Below are 24,157 nucleotides of genomic sequence, written 5' to 3' on the forward strand. Positions count from 1 at the left end.
ACGCAACTGTGTGTAAGGTGTTCCCTTCAATACTGAGCGATGCTGTGCAGAAGTGGTACCAGAACCTCAAGGAGGGCTTTATCAACAATTTCAGGGAGCTTGCTATTGCGTTTAAAACTCACTTCGCTCCGAGCATAGAGCGAAAGAAGAGATCCAGTGACTTAAAGAAATGTTTTCAAAGGCAGGGAGAAAGCTTGAAAGTCTATGTTGCTCGGTTCAATGCGGAGGCTATAATGATAGAAGATTTGAACGATGATACTGCCATCGACGCTATGAAAGACAACACTAGCATGCAAGTCTTCCGAGATAACCTGATCACCGACCCGGTTGATACTTACACCGAGTTGATGAACATGGCTTGGAACTATATCAACCTCGATGAGGAGAGGCAGAGGAAAGTATATGGAATGGTTAGCTCGGTACCCAGTAAATCGCAAAGCACCCCGGGATCTAGCCGTAGTCAAGATCGGTACCGACCTCTGAACGAGACTTCGGGATACAGGGGAAACAAGTCTTCTAACATTCAATGCAATTCACCCAGCACGGGGCCTGGGACAAAGCCAAGTTTCAGTATTGGCGGAGGAACGGAAGGTTATGTGGACCGAGCAGGCGTACCCAGACAATATGTATCGCTTAATACTCCGCGAGAGCAGATCTTGTCATGGATCAAGCACAACAATGAGGAAATTCGTTATCCCCCGAGATTGGTGAAAGACGGGGATCGTTCTAAGTTTTGTGAATTTCATGACGGCTATGGCAATGAAACGGAGGAGTGTGGACGTTTGCGGAGTGAAATAGACAAGCTAGTTTGCCAGGGGCGGCTACAACATTTTGTGGTCGCTAAGGAGGGTCAAGACCGAGGGAGCACGAGGGTCAACTCGGTCAGGTCTGAGCCAGGTGGAAGCAGAGAAGCTGCACCCCCATCGAAGAAAACACAAGTTATAGGGGTGATTAACACAATCTTGGGTGGAACTCTGGAATCTGAATATAGTCGAAAACGCCGAAAGAAAAAACAAAGAATGGTCATGTCAGTGTCCACAGGATCGCCTTGGCCGAGCATTGTTTTTGGGACAGAGGATGCGAAGGGGGTAGAGTTTCCCCATGAGGATGCTCTAATAGTGTCAGCAATAGTCGGATTGAAATGGGTAAAGCGACTGCTTGTGGATGATGGTAGTTCAGTGAACCTGTTAACTTTGCCAGTATTTTTGGCACTCGGTGGATCCAAGACCGACCTCAAACCAGTGAACATCCATCTCTTGGGACTGGGCGGAGCGCCAGTCTGCCCTGAAGGCATGGTCGAGTTGGACCTGGAATTTTGGTGTCGAAATACCGCAAGAGGACGGAACAGAGGGTATCCTGGCGGAACCAACACGGAAGGTACGATCACTTTTCATGATAGTTGACATGCCTTTAGCATACAATGGTATTCTTGGTAGACCTATGTTGTATAGCACAGATGCAGTGACTAGTATTCGACATTTAATGATGAAAATCCCAGTAGAAAACGAGGTCATAACTATTAGGGGAAACCAAACCCTATCTCGGCAATGTTACATGGCAACGATGGGCAGCACGGTGGAAACGATGAACATAGATACACCGGAGCTGCTGCTCAGAGAGAAAAAGGCTCAGAAACCCAGGGAAAACCTGGAAACAATTGAACTAACGGAGGGCTCCGAGATGTGTGTGAAGCTGGGAACAGATTGGCCGGATGAGCACCGAGAAGCTATCATAGCTCGGATGAGACAGTACGTAGAAAAGTTTACCAACAACCCGGAGGATATCGGGGGGGGGTGTAGATCCAAGGATAATCTCGCACAAGTTGAATGTGGACGCTAAGTGCAAGCCTGTCAAACAAAAGAAAAGAACTTTCTCTCTAGAGAAACAGATGGCTATCCGGAATGCAGTGGAGAAGCTTTTGAAAGCCGGGTTCATCAGGAAAGTGGATTACCCGGAGTGGCTAGCCAACGTGGTGTTGATCAAAAAGTCCAACGGCAGATGGAGGCTTTGTATAGACTTCACTGATCTAAACAACGCCTGTCCGAAAGACATTTCCCTTTACCGAACATCGACCAGCTAGTAGACGCTACGTGTGGATTTGCGGTATACGCTTTCCTAGACACTTCTCAGGGATATCACCAAATCCTGATGAGCAAAGACGATGAGGAGAAAACAAGATTCACAACAGACTTGGGAACGTATTGTTACAAGAAGATGCCTTTCGGCCTGAAAAATGCTGGAGCAACATATCAGAGACTCATGAACCATGTTTTCAAGAACCAACTCGGAAAAAATGTTGAGGTCTCTGTAGACGACATAGTGGTAAAATCCAGAGGAATCGAGGATCACGCAGGTGACCTGGCAGAAACCTTTGAAAAACTGAAGAAGTTTAATCTAAAGCTAAACCCGGAGAAGTGCGTTTTCGCGGTACGGTCAGGAAAGTTTCTCGGACACCTCATCTCAGAAAAAGAAATTGAGGCAAACCCGGAGAAAATTGAAGCAGTAATGAACATGAAAGCCCCAACCTCAGTGAAAGAGGTGCAGAAGTTGAACGACAGAGTCACAGCACTGGGACGCTTCATGAGTTGCTCGACCAAGCGATGCTTGCCATTTTCAAAATATTAAAAAACACAAAGAATTTCCAGTGGACAAACAAGTGCAATGCAACTTTTGAGGAGTTGAAAGTTTACCTTAGCACTCCTCCGGTGCTAGGCAGACCCGAGCCAAGAGAAATCTTGTATTAATACCTCTCGGTGAACGAGGACACATCAGCGGCATTCCTAGTCAAGGAAGATAAAGGCCTACAAACCCCGGTTTACTATCTCAGCAGAGTTCTGAAAGGCCCAGAGATCAGATATCCGAAGATTGAGAAATTTGCTTTGGCGTTGAAAGTGACAGCAGAAAAGCTGAGGAGATACTTTAAAGCTCACATCATAGTAGTACGGACGAACCAACCTTTGAGGAAAGCTTTGCAGAGGCCGGAAATGTCGGGGCGACTGGTTAGCTGGTCGGTTCAGTTGGGAGGATATGACATCTAGGACGAACCACGACCGGCTCTAAAGGCACAAGTATTAGCTGATTTTATAGCCGAGACCACGACCAGCAATCAACCGGAAGAAGCAGATGAGCAACTTCTGAACTGGGTCCTGGAAGTCGACGGGGCATCGAACCTCGAAGGATCCGGAGCAGGCGTGGTCCTGAAGGGGCCTCAGGGAGTTACACTTCGGAGCTCGGTCAAATTCGATTTCCCTACATCTAACAACGCAGTGGAATACGAGGCTTTATTGATTGGCCTGATAATGGTAAATGTGGTTAAAGCTGAGCACGTGACGATAAGAAGTGACTCTCAGCTGGTAGTTTGCCAAATCCTGGGTACTTTTGAAGCTCGGGATCCAGAAATGCGAAGATATGTTGACAGAGTCAAGTTCTTCTTGAACAAGATTCAGGAACTAGGGGGAAAGTGGGTGATAGAGCAAGTCCCTCGCTTATAAAACCAAGAGGCTGACGTCTTGGCCAAAGCCGCAACAGTGGATGAGAGAATGCCTGGGGTCCATTTTTCGGTTCAAAAGCATTCCAACATTGGCAACCATGAAACCATCTTTCTCACCCAGCCTTTGGAGAATTGGATGCAAGGCATAGCCCATTACCTGATGGCTGGAACTCTGCCAGAGGACAGAGATAAAGCGTACAAAATCTTGCGCCAAGCCCCTTACTATGCCTTTCTCGACGTAGTCATGTACAGGAAGTCATTTACTCACTCCTGGTCGAGATGCCTGACATCAGAGGAGGGCGAGTATGTTTTGAGAGAAATACATGAAGGTATCTGCGGAGCACACATAGCTCCTCGCATGTTAGCAAAGAAAGCAGTTCTACAGGGGTATTACTGGCCTCTGATGGTCAGACAAGTTGAAGAGATTGTGAAAAAGTGTGAGAACTGCAAGAGGCATCAGAACATCCGACATGCTCCGACTACAGAGCAGTGTCCTATCACCAGCCCTTGGCCTTTCGCAACATGGGGGGATCGATATTCTGGGACCATTTACAGCAACCATGGGGCAAAAAAAGTTCTTGATAGTGGCAGTGGATCACTTTACGAAGTGGATTGAGGTAAAGGCAGTAAGAACTATCACTGAAGCACGGATTCGTGATTGCTTCTGGAGGCAAATCGTATGCAGATTCGGGATACCTAGAGCTTTGATAACCGATAATGGGAAGCAATTCAATTGCCGAGCTTTTAAAGAGTTTTGTAGTGATTTGCATATCAACCTACGCTTCACTTCAGTGGTTCATCCACAGAGAAATGGGATAACTGAGGTGACCAACCGGACAATATTGAAAGGGCTTAAAGCCACGCTGGGGCAGTATGACAAATAGTGGCTGGAAGAGCTACCTAAGGTTATCTGGGCTTACCGAACTACTCCGAGGGCAAGAATAGGAGACACCCCGTTTTCTCTGACATACGGGTGTGAAGCAATGATACCAGTGGAGATCGGAATGCCGACCATGAGAGTCCAGTTTTTTGATGAGGCCAAAAATGAAGAAGAACAGAACTTATGCTTAGACCTGTTGGAGGAACGATGAGAACAGGCGGCATTCAGAATTGAGGCATATAAGCAGAGAATGGATAAGTACCACAATAAGAGGGTTAAACCCCTGAACTTCCAGGTTGGCGATCTGGTCTTGAGACGGGCAGACATCGCCAAAGGAAACGCCGGGGTCGGAAAACTGCAGCCCAACTGGGAAGAGCCCTACTGAGTAGTCGAGGTCGGCAGAGCCGGAGCTTACAAGATAGCACACATGTCAAACAGAGTGCTCCCGAGAACTTGGAACTTCCAGGTTCTTCGGAAATACTATCAGTAATTTACTTGTTAAATCAAGGTGCCTTAGGGATTTTTTCACTTATGTTTGGGTTAGGCTTTTGTAAAACTCAAACATAAGTTTTTCCCCTCAATAAATAAAAAAGATTAAAAAGAATTCATGTCTTCCTTTCAAAACCCGAGCAATTTACTTGGTAAAAACATCCACGGGCTATGTGCCATCCACGGGCTATGTGCCATCCGCGGGCTATGTGCCATCCGCGGGCAATGTGCCATCCACGGGCTATGTGCCATCCCCGAGCTACATGTCACCAAGGGGCTATATTTCCCCTACGGGCTATAACCATCTCGAGATATACGGAACACAAGGACTAGACAATAATACAACTCGGTTCAACCCCATCTCGAAAAAACAAGAAATCAATACTAGCAATTCTAATCCAAAACTAAGTCAAGAAGTCTACAAGTAAAAATAAAGGAACCATGCTAACAAGACTAGTCCATAAACCAAGTCGAGTTATCTAGGAAAACAAGCTATCACACTTAGACAAAATTCTCATTAACAAAACTATGAAACATGGCAAAAAGAGCATTCAGGGAAAAATAGCAAGACCAACAAGAAAAATCAAGGAAAATTTATATAAAAGGTGAAAAGAGCCTGGTGCTTGAATTCAAAAATTACAAAAGAAAAACATAATTATCCAAAAATTACAGAGACAAAGTAACTATCAAAATCTAGCTCTGGTCCTCGGCGAGGTAATCTTCGATGTCAGTCGGCACATCGTAGTCCTCAGGAAGCTCTTTAGCTCGCCGACCCAACTCTTCAACGTCCAAAACAAAATTGGACACATCCACTTCAGCCCCAAAGCGACCTCGGACGTACTCCCCGACCTGGAGCTCGCTGACGTACAGAATCCGGCGGAATTCCTCATAGATTGCTTCCTCTCGGCCTGTAACCCCCTTAACCTTAGCCTCAGCGTCCTCAGCCCGCTTCGTGATCTCAGCCAGTTTTCTTCTGGTCAGCCACGGTATCCCGGAGACCCTTAGTGGCCAAATTGTTTCGGGTAGGCAGATCAGCCAGTTGCTTAGTGAAATCGTCCTTAGCCAGAGACTTCTCGATTTCCAACCGGCTGACATCAGCCCGCAGCGAATCCAGCACACTAAGATCCTCAGCCCGACGGTCTTTGGAGTCCTTCAACTGGTTCTCCAGTTTGGCTACTAAGGTCGCCCCCTCGGAAGCCCGCCTCTCAACTTCTGCTGCCCTTTTCTCGGCATCCCGAGTCTTGGTCTTCTCGGACAGCAGAAGGTTCTTCGCTAGCGTCAGGTCTATTTCAGTCTTACTATGGTTCTGGTCGGCCATATATGACATCTGAGAAGCCTGAAAACAAGAAACGCACCCTCTAAGTCAGAACACAAGCCTAAAACAGATAATGTAAAGTGTAAATTACATAAGTTAAACATGAGAAATCACCTGGAGGCAAAAAGACGAAATCACAGCCCACAGGTTCTCAGGCTTGAAGGTCTTGTAATGCTCCCGGTCAGCGGGCATAGTAGTAACCCGAGCTACATCCCCGGCAATAGCAAGCTCGTTCAAGGTCACAGGCAAACCTTTGTTATGCCGACTAACCCACTCGAGAAGCTCGCTCGAGTTATCGTATGCGGCCCGGATGCCGTGGTGCTCGAACTTGAGAAAGTTTCAGGGAGGTCCGACGCCTGGGTCTAAGGAGCTCGGGAACTTTGGCCTGCCACCTCGGGGCCCGCACCCCGGAGATCAGCTCCCTTTGGAGCGGGACCATCAACCGTCTCGGTGGAGTCAATGTTGATAAACGGAATGTTCCCAACTGGCTCAGCACCCGGCGGAACCTCTATCCCCTCCGATAAACGAACACGCAGGGGAATCGCGTCCAAACCCTGCAATAGGGCTTCAGGAACCACATTCTCAACAGCTGGAGACTTGGGAACCTCGGCAGCTTCGGGAAGCGGAGGAGGCGCAGGGGTGACATTTCGGCTCACCGGCCTCTTGCGTTTTTCCCCAGCAAGCTTCCCCAGGTCAATGTTGTCCACTGCAAGGGTAAAAAATCAAAATTAAAAACACGTATAGCAATAACAAGTCGACATGAACAAAACAACAAGCAAACACAAGACAAGCAACCAAAAAAAACAAAACAAAAAACAAACAAGGAAGAGACATCAAAACAAACCAACTCCGGAAGGCACCGTGTTCTTCCCGAAGTCGAAAGGGACCTTCGGACACAGATCATCAGCCTGTGCCTTTTCACCTGAAGGAACATCATCCCGGAGAATCAGAATGTCCTTAAGCTCCAAAGGACCCGGGATGTGGAACCACTTTTCTGGCTTGAAACACTTGGTTACCCACGAAGTGACCATCCCGACGAAGGCAGTAGGATGGGAGATCTGGAAGTAATCTTCTTTAAAATCTCGGAGAGAATCAATCACCCCGGAGATCAACCCTCCTTGAACCTCCTTCCTCTCACCTCAGAATCGCATATAAGCAAAGTGATTCCGGTCCTTCAGAGACATGAGGTATAGGCAGCAGAATGACCTCATACTTGGCACCACTCCGGTCTTCTGACAAAGCTTTAAGAAACAGGAGTAGTGGCGTACTCCGTTAGGATGAATCTGGGATAGCGGCACCTCGAAGTAGTCACTCAGCTGTTTGTAATCCTCGCTGATGGGAAACCTGATCCCGGACTGAAAATGCTCCAGAGTGAGCATTATAGTATTCGCAGGCAGCACGTCATTTAGCCTCTTTCCCTCTGGAATCACCGAGAGCTCGTGCTCCTCAGGGATGTCAAAAGCCTGTCGTACGGCCTTTAGGAATCCCACCGTGCATCACGAGGCTTTGATATCGCGGTCGTCATTTTTATCGCCAACATCGGCGGTAGTTTTCTTCCCTTTCCCTTTCTTAGAAGGTTGGGGTCTTGAAGTGCCAGTTTCTTCTGCCACCGAGGTAGCAGCTCGGTTTGGTCGAATCACATGGAACTCAGTTGATGGCTCGTCCGTACCCATGTCATTATCATCATATCCCCTCCCTTCTTCGTGTTCTGATGAATCACCCGACATACCTAAAGACACGGAAACCAGCTCGGATGAGAGAAAAACAAGAAAAACTTACAAAAACTAGAAATCATGGATCAAGAGAGTTCCTAAGGGGCGAAACCATCAGAACACGAAGAACACCACAATGAATTCCCAGAATACTGGAAATTCATTCCCCAAACAAAAGAACATAAAACACTAAACAAAGAAATTTCTGGAAATCAATCTAGCAAGAAACTTACAAACACAACATCAAGCATAAAACATAGAACAAGAAACAATGAACAAGCGATAAACAATCTCTGGAAATTTTTCCTAAACAAACGATGAACAAAACACAAACTCAGAGGCGCTAAGATAACAAAATCACATAAAACAGGGCAAAAACAACGAACGAAGAACATCAATTTCTGGAAAATTTCTAAAAATAAACAACGAAGCAAACAGAACAAATCATACAGGATCACCAACGTAAACACAAAACAATAAATCACAAGGTCAAGCCAGAAGGTTAAGAAACACTTACTTGTGAAGAAATGCAGAGAAGATGACTTGGAACACGGGGCAAGAACAGCAGTGAAACTTAAGATCTCAGAAGTCAGAACCAGCAATCCCTTCTAACAGCAAGAGGCAACAAAAGCACAAAGAAATAAAAGAACTCAGAGAAGATGTAAAAACTCAAAGAGGCAAAGAAACTTGGAGAAGACGAAGAATTCAGAAAGAGAGTGAAAAGTTTTATAAGTTTTTGAAAAATGAAATTTATAGCTGAAAAGAGAGGGAAACTGAAAAGACACGCCTTTAATTTTCTCTCTTCCCACTCAAAACGCCTCCTAGAAAATCGCTCAGGCAATAACTGCTGAACATGTGGACTCAGCGTAGACGAGAAGCAACCGCCACCTACGACAACAGCTGTCAAACAGGACATCTCGACAGACATATCCTTTCACACACCTCTTCCCACCCAAAAAGCAGCTCACCCTCCTTTCTGACAAACGGCTTGGTGTCAGAGATGATTCAAAGACAGGACAATCACACCAACACTCACGTGACCCAGGAACTCGGACAACACAACCAACTCGGACATAAATATCCAACATACTGGGGGGACTAGTGATAACGTAGTACATTTAGTAAGGGCGAAGCAACCTCGCCAAGAACGAACATCGCTAAGTCAAGCATTTCACCGACCTGATGTCGACTTCCGACCATCTCCTAAATCATAGACCACGTGACCTGGGGGGTCACCGGATCGATGAACATCCGAACATCATCTGAGACGCGTGTTTTTGACAAGGTCGGATCGAAGATTCTTTCCGAGCTTCTGGACAAGAGACATGAGAGCTCAGTACAGACGACTTGAGCTTCGAGATACACTCAAGCTCAGAAACTAGAAATATGTAAGTTTGGCCCAAGCAATCCGGGCTTCAGGCTCTGACCGAGCTTCGAGATCTGGCCCACGAGCACACGCACGTGTCCCAGATCCTGGGACCACAGAAGATCCTCTGACAGGTGCGTGAGGAATGTTCCCTCCACCTGACATACCAAACAACCTGCGCCCCATACGGGGAATATCCTCCACGTAGGCGTAACCGTTTTCAGGGACCACTCCAAGGACAGCCTGCCAGCAAGGGAAGGTTTGTCCTTAAATCCTAACTATAAATAAGGGGTTTAAGGGCAAACCCTAGGTAATTCTTTCTATTCTCTGAAAACTATTCATGTTTTCTCTTCTTCTTCTTCCTTACTCAGAAATCTTACTTGAGCGTCGGAGTGAACGTCCGGTGACCCCCACCGGAAGTTCTTTCTGACCTCTGTTTGCTGTTACCAAACAACCTGCGCCCCATACGGGGAATATCCTCCACGTAGGCGTAACCGTTTTCAGGGACCACTCCAAGGACAGCCTGCCAGCAAGGCAAGGTTTGTCCTTAAATCCTAACTATAAATAAGGGGTTTAAGGGCAAACCCTAGGTAATTCTTTCTATTCTCTGAAAACTATTCATGTTTTCTCTTCTTCTTCTTCCTTACTCAGAAATCTTACTTGAGCGTCGGAGTGAACGTCCGGTGACCCCCACCGGAAGTTCTTTCTTACCTCTGTTTGCTGTTTGTGTAGGCTTGTGTAGCTCGGATCCCTTTTGGTGATTTATCACTAATCATTTACTAGCTTGATAGCCCTAATTCGCGCGCACTATACAACATATTACTAATGCACGTATCAAACAAATGCAGACAACTAAGGTCCGACTCCTTCGCTGCAGTAGTTCCTAGGTTTACCTATTTGACAGAGTATCCCAAATCAAACAGATATTCAGAAAAAACTGGCAGTGGTAACTGAACCAACTGCCCTCAAACAAACACTTAAACAAGCTTGCAGTGGTAATTGGGCCAACTGCTCTGATACCAACATTGTCACGACCCAAAATATTGAACCGCAACCGGCGCTAGGGAACGGGAGTGGTAGCTCCGGAACCCGTAGCAAGCCTCAAATCACTATTAATTTTTCGCAAATAATAAACAAATAACACAACACAATAGAAGCAAATATACATAACATATATACACAAATATTTACGCTAACTGTTCTGTTAACCTCGCGGGCTCTAGTTACCGTACCCTGTACGAACTAGCCTCGCGGTACTATATACAAAAGTTAATGTAATAAAACATATCACCGGCATCTGGGGCAGTGAACAAAACATACTACTTGTAGCCTATCAAAAACATATGAACAGGACAGCAAGTAATATGTACACTCAAAATGTACTACTGTCTAGGCTACGACTCTGTCAACGCGGGACCACTACTGCAGCATTCACAGAAGTCAGAAACTATACATACACAGCTGACTTCTGGACTTCAAAATTGGCTTCTAGCTAAGTCCACACACTAAGCACCTGAAGACAACAAAGGTGAGGGGTCAGTATTTGGGGAAATACTAAGTTTTGCATTTTACTAACGGTATTAATATAAAAACATAGCATCACAATTCAATAAAACAATAATATAAAAGTAATACATATAAACAGGTATTTGATCCGTTCGAAACTAATATCCTAGTATGCGATACAAATTTCGAATAATCAAATCATACTGATCTAGATGGTCCGACCTGGGAGTGTTCACACTCTGCCTCGTCGATCGCGACCTATCTCTTATTCCCAAAGTGTGAGTCCAACTCACTAGATACGGGGACTTCAGACTACACCGTAGCCGAGCGCTCACTCGTATCAGATTCGTTGTCCAACTTCAAAATTCATATTCATATCGTGTCATTTCATATCATACGTATATCAATCAGTATTATATGCAAACACACTAGACTGACTCGATACTGGTGATCACACAGCCTATTGACACCCAATAGGTAGCTAGTTTATTCGGATCACATACTAGTTCTCGTATATAAAGACTTAATAAAACATATAACATTTCAATCAATCATATATAATGCGATGCGTATAAAACAATATACATATATAAAATAACTTTAATATATATTACACGAAAGTAAAGTGCAACTCACAGAAACCGCAATCCAATCAATGACGTGGTCGATGAAATGTTATGCCCTTGCTATCCCACATCTACTGACCTCTCTGCTCGCTGACACTTCTGATACATAATAATTAACGTTTAATAGTCAGGTATTAATCTCGTGTTTTTATACGTATAATACTTTCAAATTCTACGGTTTAGTTTCATTCTTAATGTTATTCGTGAACTCGATATTCCTTTATCGTATTCACGATATATCGAACCCTGATTCTCGTATTCGAGAAACGTATAACATCCTTAACGTTTTCCATTATCGTAGGTCACGTAAAACGTCGAGCTAAAACCTCACTTTTTAAATTATCGGGGTCTTTAATCGTTTTTGGGGTCTAATATCAAAAAATATAAAAATCCCATTTGATTTGGGCAAAAAGCCCATTTTGGTCCCTATGGACCCACTGTGCGGGCGCGCAAAGGCACTGTGCGTCCGCCCAGTGCAGTGTGCGTTCGCACACCAGTGTGCGTCCGCACACCAGTGTGCGTCCGCACACCAGTGTGCGTCCGCACACCGTGTGCGATTGCGCACATCGCCCCGGAAAACCCACTTTCTGGGAGTTTCTCCGATTCCTACCACTTCCGACACACTTTAAACACCATTTTTGACAAAACCCGTATCGTGGTTTCTCTATAAACGCTAAATCAAGCTAAAATCGTCAAAATTCCAAATCCTTAACTTTAATACAAAAACAACCATCTTCTATTCAAATTTGACATCAATTCTCAAGATATTACCTTGAATTGAAACGAAGCTTAGAACGGATAGAGCTCTCGATTCTGAAGAAATCGCCGCGAAAAAACTTGAATCGGACGTCGAACGGCGAAGCGGCAGCGAAACGATCGTGATCTGTGGATTTTCTTCGTTTCTGGATTCTTCTTTCTCTGATCTTCAATTCATATCCCAAACCATATATATTAAGGTTAAATGTCTGCTTTGATCCTTCTTTTCTTTCTTTGTTACAACTTATCTTTCAAACTTTTCTTTTGTACGATTTAGTCCATAGCTAAATCAATTAACACTTTAATTATGACTTATACGTATTATATATCTCCAATAAATAATATGAAACTCGATATTAATACTTTCCCGTCAAAATCTAAAATTTCCATTTTCGTCACAAAGTGGCTAAATTACCACTTTGGTCCTTGTACTTTATTTTGGGCTTTTCTTGACATTTTTCCTTTTAATTCCAATTCTAACTTTAGGATTGAAATATAATAATAAAATTTCCGCATTAATCTTTTCCAAAACCGACCTACTAGAATTTATTTATCTAGATTCTATCGGAAAACTTTCCGATAACGCCACTCTGGCGAGTCCAAACTAGACACGTGGTCCAATTAGATAATTAAATCTTTTGGGGTATTACACTTGTGAACTATATTGATCTTGAGGTTAGTTCAGTCGATGGTAAAATGTTGAGACTAACTTATTTTTATGGGTGCCCGGAGAGAGCCTATAGAAGAAAGTCATGGCAAATTATTCATGATCTCAGCTTAGAGTGTTCGTTGCCTTGGTGTGTCGTAGGAGATTTCAACGACATATTATCGGTTGATGAGAAGTGAGGCTCTACCTCTAGCTCTACCGCGCCCACGGCCTCTACCTGCCGCATTAGCCGGTTCATTGTAATACCCCGTAGAATTTTTAGCGTTTATTTTCGTGTGTGTCCGATTTTTAATTGATTAGGACCTCGAAAATAGTGAATAAATTCACGTGACGAATTTATATGGGTGAAAATGTGATTTGCTATGTGTTTGCCTTAAATGTGATTTTTGGCAATTTTACGTGTTAAAAGTGAATTTTGTGATTTTTCACTAAAACCCGTAAAAATAATTATTTTAAATATTTTTAAAGGCCCAAAAATATTTTAACTCAGCCCATATGTTATGTTTTAATGTTTTTGAATATTTGAGAAAGTTGAGTTTATTTTGCCCCTAGAGTTCGAATTATTTACAAGAATGCCATAATGGCAAACTTGTAAATAATTGAACAACCAAATAAATATCTAGATATTTTCCTAAGCTAAACTTGGTGCCCAAGTTAATTCATCTTCTTCTCCATTTGAGTGTGGGTGCCGAATACTCCATAGCTCACAACACAAAAATTTATTCTTACATTTTCTCTCAAAATTTTCTTAACAAAAGTTGTCGGGGATATTGCGTAGAACGTTAATCTCTATTTGCATGTTCGTTTGGGGTATAATTTCAAGCTCAAATCTTAGTTTTTAGTTTCTGATGTTGGTTGAGTCCTAGAAACATGCTTAGGATGGTTTATATGTGATGTTTGATGGTTGATTAGTTGGTTTTAGTTGCTAGTTTGATGGGTTTCGGTTTTTAAAATAATTTTTCCGTGAAAATTAAATTATTTATTTAAATTTCTGGGCTGATCTATATGTTGAAGTTTATATATGCTTTAAAGCGTGATTTTTGTGGATTAAAAATGTTGATTAATTCGGGTGTTAATTTAATTAGTTGGGTTTCGGTTTTTAATAGTTTAAAACTCAAAAAAATGCTTAAATGTGGGTAAATCTAATGATTTTAAATTTCTGGAAATGAGTTTGTTTAAGGTTGATCTAAATGTTTGAATGATGATAAATAAATATCTAATGGTGAATTTTTAGCGATTTAATAATCGGGTTTAATTTTTAATAACTCTATTCGGCTAAAATTTGTGGAAAAAGGGCATTTATGTCATTTTTAATTTCTGGGCAGAAAATATTTGTGAAAAATTTATGAAATATGTTTGATAATTATTTGTGGAGTTCAAATGATTTTCGTGTAGTGTTTTGACGGATTAATAATCGGTTTTGATTATTAATTGATATTTCGGTTTTAATGGTTAAAATAATGAAAAATATTATTTTAAAATTTTGGGCTGCTGTTTTTACAAGATAAAAATTAAAAATGTATTTGAAAATGATTTTGGTGAATTTCGGTGTTAAAATGGCTTAAAATGAATTTTTAAGCGTTTTTAGCGTTTTTGAGTTTTCCGGCCAAAACCACCGGAATACGGTGACCGGAGTATGAGTAGAGGGGATAGAGCATGTTGGCTCAGTCCTAAACTCAGTTGGCAGCAGTTAGTGCCGAAATGTTTTTGGCAGAAAATAAGGGGGGGCCGAGCCCCGGGTCAAAAATATTTTACGGAAAAATATTTTTGGTTATTCATGAAATGTGGTATATTTGTTGAGATGTTCTAATAGTGTATCTTTAGAAAACTATGTGATTGAATGTGTGTTAGAATTATATGGAATTATAATTCTATGTTTATTTATTGAAATAAATAAACTACGTGGTGTATCGTATAGAAATACGGTGACGCGGAAATAGATAGTCGGAATCAAATTTGGTTTGTGATTATGTGGTTTATATGGTTGAGTCGGTCTAGAGTATATCCTAGAATTTAGAGTTATTACATTTATTAATGTTTAATCTCTAAATTAGATCCAGCGAGTTTTGTCGCGGAAACCGGCGAGCAAAGGTTTTGAATATTCGACGGGTGATATTTTTTAATATTTGGAATAAGCGAGTACTGTGAGTGTGTTTACAACTTATACTGCTAAATATTAGTATTAAAAATATTGCGAACTGCTTTACATGATTTGCAAATGCTTTATTTTATTTTGAATTTAAATCGCATGAACTATATACATAGTTTTGAAACCGATTTAGATTCATTGAAACATGCTTACTATTGGGCGGCAATAGTGCTGTGTGATCACCGGTATTGCATTTAGAATGGGTTGCATGTGAATGTGCTGTGTGAATCCTGGCAACGGCCTGGAAAGTCAGGCGACGGCCTAGACTCTGTGTGAACAGATCTTCAGAGGCAACGGAATATAGACGACCAAAGGCAGTAAAGAGAAACTGCCGAGATCTGAGAGGTTGAACCTTTTATTAAAAAAAGTGAAATTGGCGACAGTATTTATGTACTGCCGAAATCCGTTGTATTGTAAGAAGAGTCTGGGACTTTCAAATACGTAAAATAAGAATAATCGGATTTGACTGGCTAAAAGTACAAAAAGAGAAAATAAATACGGCCAAAGAAAAATAAAAGGTTAACCCGAATATGATGAAATGATGTGGAATATTTATGTTTCCTGTTTTGAAAGCATATAGGAACATGAATCATGGTTTAGGGTTTCATATGAATCGGTAATCTGGAATGCATTGCTTTCATATTAATGTTTATTAGTACATGTTGTACGCATTCACCAGTTTTTATAACTGACCCCGTTGAATTTAATATTTTTACAGGCGAGTAGTTTGACGTGTGGATTTCCAATTTCTTGTTCCGGAAATCCCTGGCTTGAATAAAGTGAGAATGACTTTCCTTTATGTGTCTAGAGTTGCAGTAGCTAGAGTAATGAACGGTGATACCTTAGTAGTCGTTGGACTTATTTATGCTTTATATTTTATTATAACGCTTAAACTCTGATAATATGTAATATGTGAATGCTGTGCGAAGTCCGAGCGACTGCACTTGAATAAAATGCGGCGAACGCATCTGCATAGTGAAATGCAGTTAAGTCCATAGAGAAATGGCCTGCATTAGTGAAATGCAGTAATTACCATAGTAAGATGGTATGCATAATGAGATGCATGTTAAACCATAGAGAAATGGTTTTGATACTAAAATGCCATAATTAAAGAGAAAATTATGTGCATGTTTTAAATGGTAATTTTTAATAGAACGTTTTAAACTGCGATTTTAAAATGTTCAAAAATGATTTGAATTCCGCGAAAAATTTTAAGTGATTTTAATGTATTTTTAAGGCTTGCTACGGGTTTCGGAGCAACCACTCCCATTCCCTAGCGCCGGTCTCGATGCCGAGAATCGGGTCGTGACAAAGGTGGTATCAGAGCAATGGTCGAAAAACGGGCCATTGTCGAGTTTGATATCAAAGTGATGGTTTATAGTCTTAAACCATTACTAATATGAGTAAGGAGTGATAAAGTTGGTATCATTTCCACTGACTGAGTGATAGTCGAAAAGTGGTTGATAGTAAAGGTGGTATAAGTTGTTGATTCCTAGGTACCTTGGCATTAAGTTGACCTAAAGGATTAGGAAATTGATATAGAGTCTACTGCAACATCTAGGTTTCTGTCATGTCATTTGTTAAGTCATCATTTGTTTTAAATATTCCCAGCTGTGCTCTAGGATCGAGTCTGTATGCTTGTTAGGAGTAAGTAGAGCCTGATAGTATACGATTAGAACGTTTAGATAGATTTTTAATAGACGACGTGCTTTGATCAGAATGGCTGATCAGCATGAGGAAAACATTCAAGAGGAGAATGTTCATGATGAGGAGTCCGTTCATAACGATGCGATACCCGCAGCAGGCGAAGGTCGTGGTCGTGGACGTGGACGTGGTCGAGGTCGTGGTAGAGGCCGTGGGCCTAATTTTAATATTCCGGGCTTTGATTTCGAACAATTTTTAGCTGGCATAGCAGCCATGCAAACGAATCAAGCGGAAGTGCAGAATATGCACAGAGAGCAGTTGGATTATCAACAGCAGAGAGTTGGTGCTAATGTTGATCGTGATCTCGTTATGGCTTACATGAGGCTCAAGCCCATGAAGTTTGATGGATCAAACGATGCATTAGATTTCTTAGATGAAGTAGAGATGAATGCTAGACGTCTTAATGCTAGTGAAAGACAGTCTATACTGATGGTGGAGATGTCAGTAAAAGGATCTGCGAAGGATTGGTTTCAAAGGCATATTCAACCAAGTATGGGAGAGATGACTTGGAATGAGTTTGTCACTCGATTTAAGAATTTCTTTCTGCCGTTTTCAGTAACGGAGAATCATCGAGAGAAGTTGTTGAATCTGAATAAGATAGGAAAGACTGTGCAGGAGTATGTGACGGAGTTCACAAGATTGAGTCGATTCACACCTGATCTGATGTTGGATAGAGATAGGGTGAATTCAAGGTTTATTAAGGGGCTAGGACCCGAATATATTGGATTGCTATCTGATGTTAGTAAGGATCTGGTTCAAATCATCGATAGTGCACGTCAGATGGAAAGTACTTTGATCCAATTTGGAAAGATCAATGTTACTGGTGAGCTCGTAAGAGAAGGAACTACTAGTTCGAATACGAATAGGTTCACTGGACCATATCGTAAAGGATTTAAGAAAGGAAAGAAAGATAGGAGGTTCAGTATGTCTGGATCAAGTTCTAGTGGACGAAGTTCAGGAGGAACAGTACCACTATGTAATACTTGTGGAAAGAAGCATTTTGGAGCATGCTATTGGGCAACTAGAGGTTGTTACACATGCGGACAGCAAGGTCATTTCTCAAGAGAATGTCATATGTCTGGACCACAAGGTTCAAGTGCTAGTGTTGTTCAACCAGTGTTTCAACAACCTAGACCTGTATATCCTGCAGTGTCTGGGCAGGCACAGAACCAGAATGTGTTTAATGGACAACGTGGAAGAGGATATGGTTTTGGTAATCGTGGTGGAGGAAGGACCACAGGCGGACGAGGATCTGGAGCAACTGCTAGCGGAGGGCAGGCTAGAGTTTTTGCGATCAATCCTCAAGAGGCGAATGCGTCGAATGCGGTAGTGCAAGGTATATTTTCAATATCTTCGCATGATGCATCAATTTTATTTGATCCCGGTGTTACGCATTCATTTGTATCGTCGAGTTTTGCATTAAAATTAGGAATTCAACCTGTGATTTTGCAAAACCCATTGTTAGTAGCTACACCTGTAGGCGAAAGCATAGACGTTACAGTAGTGTATCCGTCGTGTCCTGTGTTAATTGGAGAGCGAGAATTGCTTGCGGATTTGTTATTGCTTAATGTTTTAGAATTCGACGTCATCCTAGGAATGGATTGGCTGTCGCGACATTATGCAAATGTGGATTGTAGAGAGAAGATAGTGACGTTCCATGCACCTGGAACTGAACTTATCTCTATTCGGGGAGAGAAGTTGGAAACCCCAAAGAGTTTAGTCTCGGCTTTGAAAGCGAGAAAGATGTTGAGTAAAGGATGTCAAGGATTTTTAGCTCTGGTACGAGATATTCAGAAGGAAGTTGGAAGTGTGAATGATGTACCAGTAGTGTCGGAGTATTCTGATGTGTTTCCAGAAGAGTTACCTGGATTACCACCAGATCGAGAGATTGAATTCTGTATTGATCTAGTTCCTGGTACAAGTCCAATATCGATACCTCCGTATCGTATGGCACCAGCAGAACTAAAGGAGTTGAAGGATCAATTAGAAGAATTAATTGATCGTGGATTTATACGACCAAGTGTCTCACCTTGGGGAGCACCTGTGTTGTTTGTTAAGAAGAAGGATGGATCTATGAGACTCTGTATAGACTATAGACAACTCAATAAGGTCACAATCAAGAATAAGTATCCTTTACCCAGAATTGACGATTTATTCGATCAATTGCAAGGAGCGAGGTACTTTTCGAAGATTGATCTGAGGTCTGGTTATCATCAGTTGAAGATCAGAAATGATGATATTCCAAAGACTGCATTCAGAACAAGATACGGTCATTATGAATTTTTGGTGATGTCATTTGGATTGACAAATGCACCAGCGGCTTTCATGGATTTGATGAATCGGATTTTTAAACCGTTTCTAGATCAATTCGTGATAGTATTCATAGATGATATCTTGATTTATTCGCGCACAGAGGAGGAGCATGCGCAACACTTAAGGATTGTGTTACAAACTTTGAGAGATCATCAGCTTTATGCCAAATTCTCGAAGTGTGAATTTTGGTTAAAAGAGGTAGCATTTTTGGGACATGTAGTATCTCAAAGTGGGATTAAGGTAGATCCTAAAAAGATTGAAGCGGTGATGAATTGGAAAAGGCCAAGTTCAGTGACAGAAATTCGTAGTTTCTTGGGTTTAGCTGGTTATTATAGACGGTTTGTGCAAGACTTTTCTAAGTTGTCTGCACCATTAACTAAGCTGACTCAGAAGAACGCGAAGTTCATTTGGAATGATCAATGTGAAGTGAGTTTCCAAAAGCTGAAGGAGTGTTTGACAACAGCTCCAGTTCTGGCATTACCAGAAGGTAGTGATGGACTTACAGTCTATTGTGATGCTTCTAGGATCGGGTTAGGATGTGTACTGATGCAACATGGTCGAGTGATAGCTTATGCTTCTCGCCAGTTGAAAAAGCATGAAGTTAATTATCCAACCCATGATCTAGAATTAGCAGCGGTGATATTTGCATTAAAGATTTGGAGACATTACCTATATGGAGCAAAATGCGAAATATTCACTGATCACAAGAGTCTGAAATACATATTTGATCAGAGAGAGTTGAATCTCAGACAGAGAAGGTGGATGGAGTTGCTAAAGGATTATGACTGTACGATACAGTATCATCCTGGCAAAGCTAACGTAGTGGCTGATGCGTTGAGCAGAAAATCAGCAGGAAGTTTAGCTCATGTTACTTTAGTTGAGAGGAGACCAATGATTAGAGAAGTGCATTCGTTGTTTGATCAAGGAGTTCAATTAGAGGTTTCGTATTTGGGGAGTTTATTAGCTCAAATGACGATTAAACCTACATTGAATGATCAGATTAAGGAACTTCAGACAACGGATCCTCAACTAAAGCATGTTATTGCAGAAGTTCAAAAGGGAATGAACTCTGAGTATAATTTGAAAGGTGGTATTCTGAAATTTGGTACAAGGGTGTGCGTACCAAATGTAGAGGAATTGAAACAGAGAATTATGATGGAGGCACATGGATCTAAGTATAGTGTTCATCCTGGTTCTACCAAGATGTATCACGATGTTAAGGAGATGTATTGGTGGAATGGTATGAAAAGAGATATAGCAGAATTTGTTGCTAAGTGCCCGATATGCCAACAGGTGAAGTTGGAACATCAGAGACCATTTGGATTTTTGCAACAATTACCAATACCAGAATGGAAATGGGAAAGAATAACCATGGATTTTGTCGTTGGATTGCCTAAGTCGCAACATGGTTTTGATTCGATATGGGTTATCATTGATCGAATGACAAAGTCGGCTCATTTCATTCCGATCAAGGTTACCTATACGGCAGCAAAGTTGGCACAGATTTATATTGACAAAGTAGTCAGTTTACATGGAGTTCCTGTGTCAATTGTGTCAGATCGAGGATCAGTTTTTACATCCCGATTTTGGCAAAGTCTGCAAGAGGCTTTAGGAACGCGTTTAGATTTTAGTACAGCGTTTCATCCCCAAACGGATGGACAGTCTGAAAGAACTATCCAGACTTTGGAGGATATGTTAAGAATGTGTGTTTTAGATTTCGGAGGCCATTGGGATGAGTATCTACCGTTAGTAGAGTTTTCATATAGTAATAGTTATCATTCCAGTATTGAGATGGCACCGTATGAGGCGTTGTATGGACGTAAGTGTAGATCTCCAATTTGTTGGGAGGAAGTTGGAGAAAGAAAGTTGACAGGAGCTGAAATTGTTCAGATTACGTCTGAGAAAGTGCCGTTGATTAAGCAACGTTTAGAAACTGCATTTAGTCGGCAAAAGAGCTATGCTGATATGAGGAGAAAGGATATAGAATTTCAAGTCGGAGATTTTGTGTTTCTTAAAATATCACCTATGAAAGGTGTAATCCGATTTGGAAAGAAAGGAAAGCTAGCGCCGAGATATGCAGGGCCTTACGAGGTAGTTGAGCGAATAGGAGCGGTAGCTTATAAGTTAGCATTACCGTCTGAGATGTCGCAAGTACATCCAGTGTTTCACGTGTCGATGCTTAGGAAGTATATACCTGACCCTCATAGACTTATTCAACCTCAGGAGGTTGAGATAGACGAGGAACTATCATATGAGGAAGAACCCGTAGAAATTGTGGATACCCAGATTAGGAAACTCCGTAGTAAGGAGATACCTATGGTAAAAGTGCTCTGGAGGAGCCGTACAATTGAGGAATGTACGTGGGAAACAGAGGCGGATATGCGGAAACGATATCCCCACTTGTTTGCTCAAGGTAATAGTTTGTTTTGAAATTCGAGGACGAATTTCTTATAAGGAGGGGTGAATGTAATACCCCGTAGAATTTTTAGCGTTTATTTTCGTGTGTGTCCGATTTTTAATTGATTAGGACCTCGAAAATAGTGAATAAATTCACGTGACGAATTTATATGGGTGAAAATGTGATTTGCTATGTGTTTGCCTTAAATGTGATTTTTGGCAATTTTACGTGTTAAAAGTGAATTTTGTGATTTTTCACTAAAACCCGTAAAAATAATTATTTTAAATATTTTTAAAGGCCCAAAAATATTTTAACTCAGCCCATATGTTATGTTTTAATGTTTTTGAATATTTGAGAAAGTTGAGTTTATTTTGCCCCTAGAGTTCGAATTATTTACAAGAATGCCATAATGGCAAACTTGTAAATAATTGAACAACCAAATAAATATCTAGATATTTTCCTAAGCTAAACTTGGTGCCCAAGTTAATTCATCTTCTTCTCCATTTGAGTGTGGGTGCCGAATACTCCATAGCTCACAACACAAAAATTTATTCTTACATTTTCTCTCAAAATTTTCTTAACAAAAGTTGTCGGGGATATTGCGTAGAACGTTAATCTCTATTTGCATGTTCGTTTGGGGTATAATTTCAAGCTCAAATCTTAGTTTTTAGTTGCTGATGTTGGTTGAGTCCTAGAAACATGCTTAGGATGGTTTATATGTGATGTTTGATGGTTGATTAGTTGGTTTTAGTTGCTAGTTTGATGGGTTTCGGTTTTTAAAATAATTTTTCCGTGAAAATTAAATTATTTATTTAAATTTCTGGGCTGATCTATATGTTGAAGTTTATATATGCTTTAAAGCGTGATTTTTGTGGATTAAAAATGTTGATTAATTCGGGTGTTAATTTAATTAGTTGGGTTTCGGTTTTTAATAGTTTAAAACTCAAAAAAATGCTTAAATGTGGGTAAATCTAATGATTTTAAATTTCTGGAAATGAGTTTGTTTAAGGTTGATCTAAATGTTTGAATGATGATAAATAAATATCTAATGGTGAATTTTTAGCGATTTAATAATCGGGTTTAATTTTTAATAACTCTATTCGGCTAAAATTTGTGGAAAAAGGGCATTTATGTCATTTTTAATTTCTGGGCAGAAAATATTTGTGAAAAATTTATGAAATATGTTTGATAATTATTTGTGGAGTTCAAATGATTTTCGTGTAGTGTTTTGACGGATTAATAATCGGTTTTGATTATTAATTGATATTTCGGTTTTAATGGTTAAAATAATGAAAAATATTATTTTAAAATTTTGGGCTGCTGTTTTTACAAGATAAAAATTAAAAATGTATTTGAAAATGATTTTGGTGAATTTCGGTGTTAAAATGGCTTAAAATGAATTTTTAAGCGTTTTTAGCGTTTTTGAGTTTTCCGGCCAAAACCACCGGAATACGGTGACCGGAGTATGAGTAGAGGGGATAGAGCATGTTGGCTCAGTCCTAAACTCAGTTGGCAGCAGTTAGTGCCGAAATGTTTTTGGCAGAAAATAAGGGGGGGCCGAGCCCCGGGTCAAAAATATTTTACGGAAAAATATTTTTGGTTATTCATGAAATGTGGTATATTTGTTGAGATGTTCTAATAGTGTATCTTTAGAAAACTATGTGATTGAATGTGTGTTAGAATTATATGGAATTATAATTCTATGTTTATTTATTGAAATAAATAAACTACGTGGTGTATCGTATAGAAATACGGTGACGCGGAAATAGATAGTCGGAATCAAATTTGGTTTGTGATTATGTGGTTTATATGGTTGAGTCGGTCTAGAGTATATCCTAGAATTTAGAGTTATTACATTTATTAATGTTTAATCTCTAAATTAGATCCAGCGAGTTTTGTCGCGGAAACCGGCGAGCAAAGGTTTTGAATATTCGACGGGTGATATTTTTTAATATTTGGAATAAGCGAGTACTGTGAGTGTGTTTACAACTTATACTGCTAAATATTAGTATTAAAAATATTGCGAACTGCTTTACATGATTTGCAAATGCTTTATTTTATTTTGAATTTAAATCGCATGAACTATATACATAGTTTTGAAACCGATTTAGATTCATTGAAACATGCTTACTATTGGGCGGCAATAGTGCTGTGTGATCACCGGTATTGCATTTAGAATGGGTTGCATGTGAATGTGCTGTGTGAATCCTGGCAACGGCCTGGAAAGTCAGGCGACGGCCTAGACTCTGTGTGAACAGATCTTCAGAGGCAACGGAATATAGACGACCAAAGGCAGTAAAGAGAAACTGCCGAGATCTGAGAGGTTGAACCTTTTATTAAAAAAAGTGAAATTGGCGACAGTATTTATGTACTGCCGAAATCCGTTGTATTGTAAGAAGAGTCTGGGACTTTCAAATACGTAAAATAAGAATAATCGGATTTGACTGGCTAAAAGTACAAAAAGAGAAAATAAATACGGCCAAAGAAAAATAAAAGGTTAACCCGAATATGATGAAATGATGTGGAATATTTATGTTTCCTGTTTTGAAAGCATATAGGAACATGAATCATGGTTTAGGGTTTCATATGAATCGGTAATCTGGAATGCATTGCTTTCATATTAATGTTTATTAGTACATGTTGTACGCATTCACCAGTTTTTATAACTGACCCCGTTGAATTTAATATTTTTACAGGCGAGTAGTTTGACGTGTGGATTTCCAATTTCTTGTTCCGGAAATCCCTGGCTTGAATAAAGTGAGAATGACTTTCCTTTATGTGTCTAG

The sequence above is a fragment of the Mercurialis annua genome, linkage group LG3, assembly GCF_937616625.2.
Source record: "Mercurialis annua linkage group LG3, ddMerAnnu1.2, whole genome shotgun sequence".
NCBI lineage: Eukaryota > Viridiplantae > Streptophyta > Magnoliopsida > Malpighiales > Euphorbiaceae > Mercurialis > Mercurialis annua.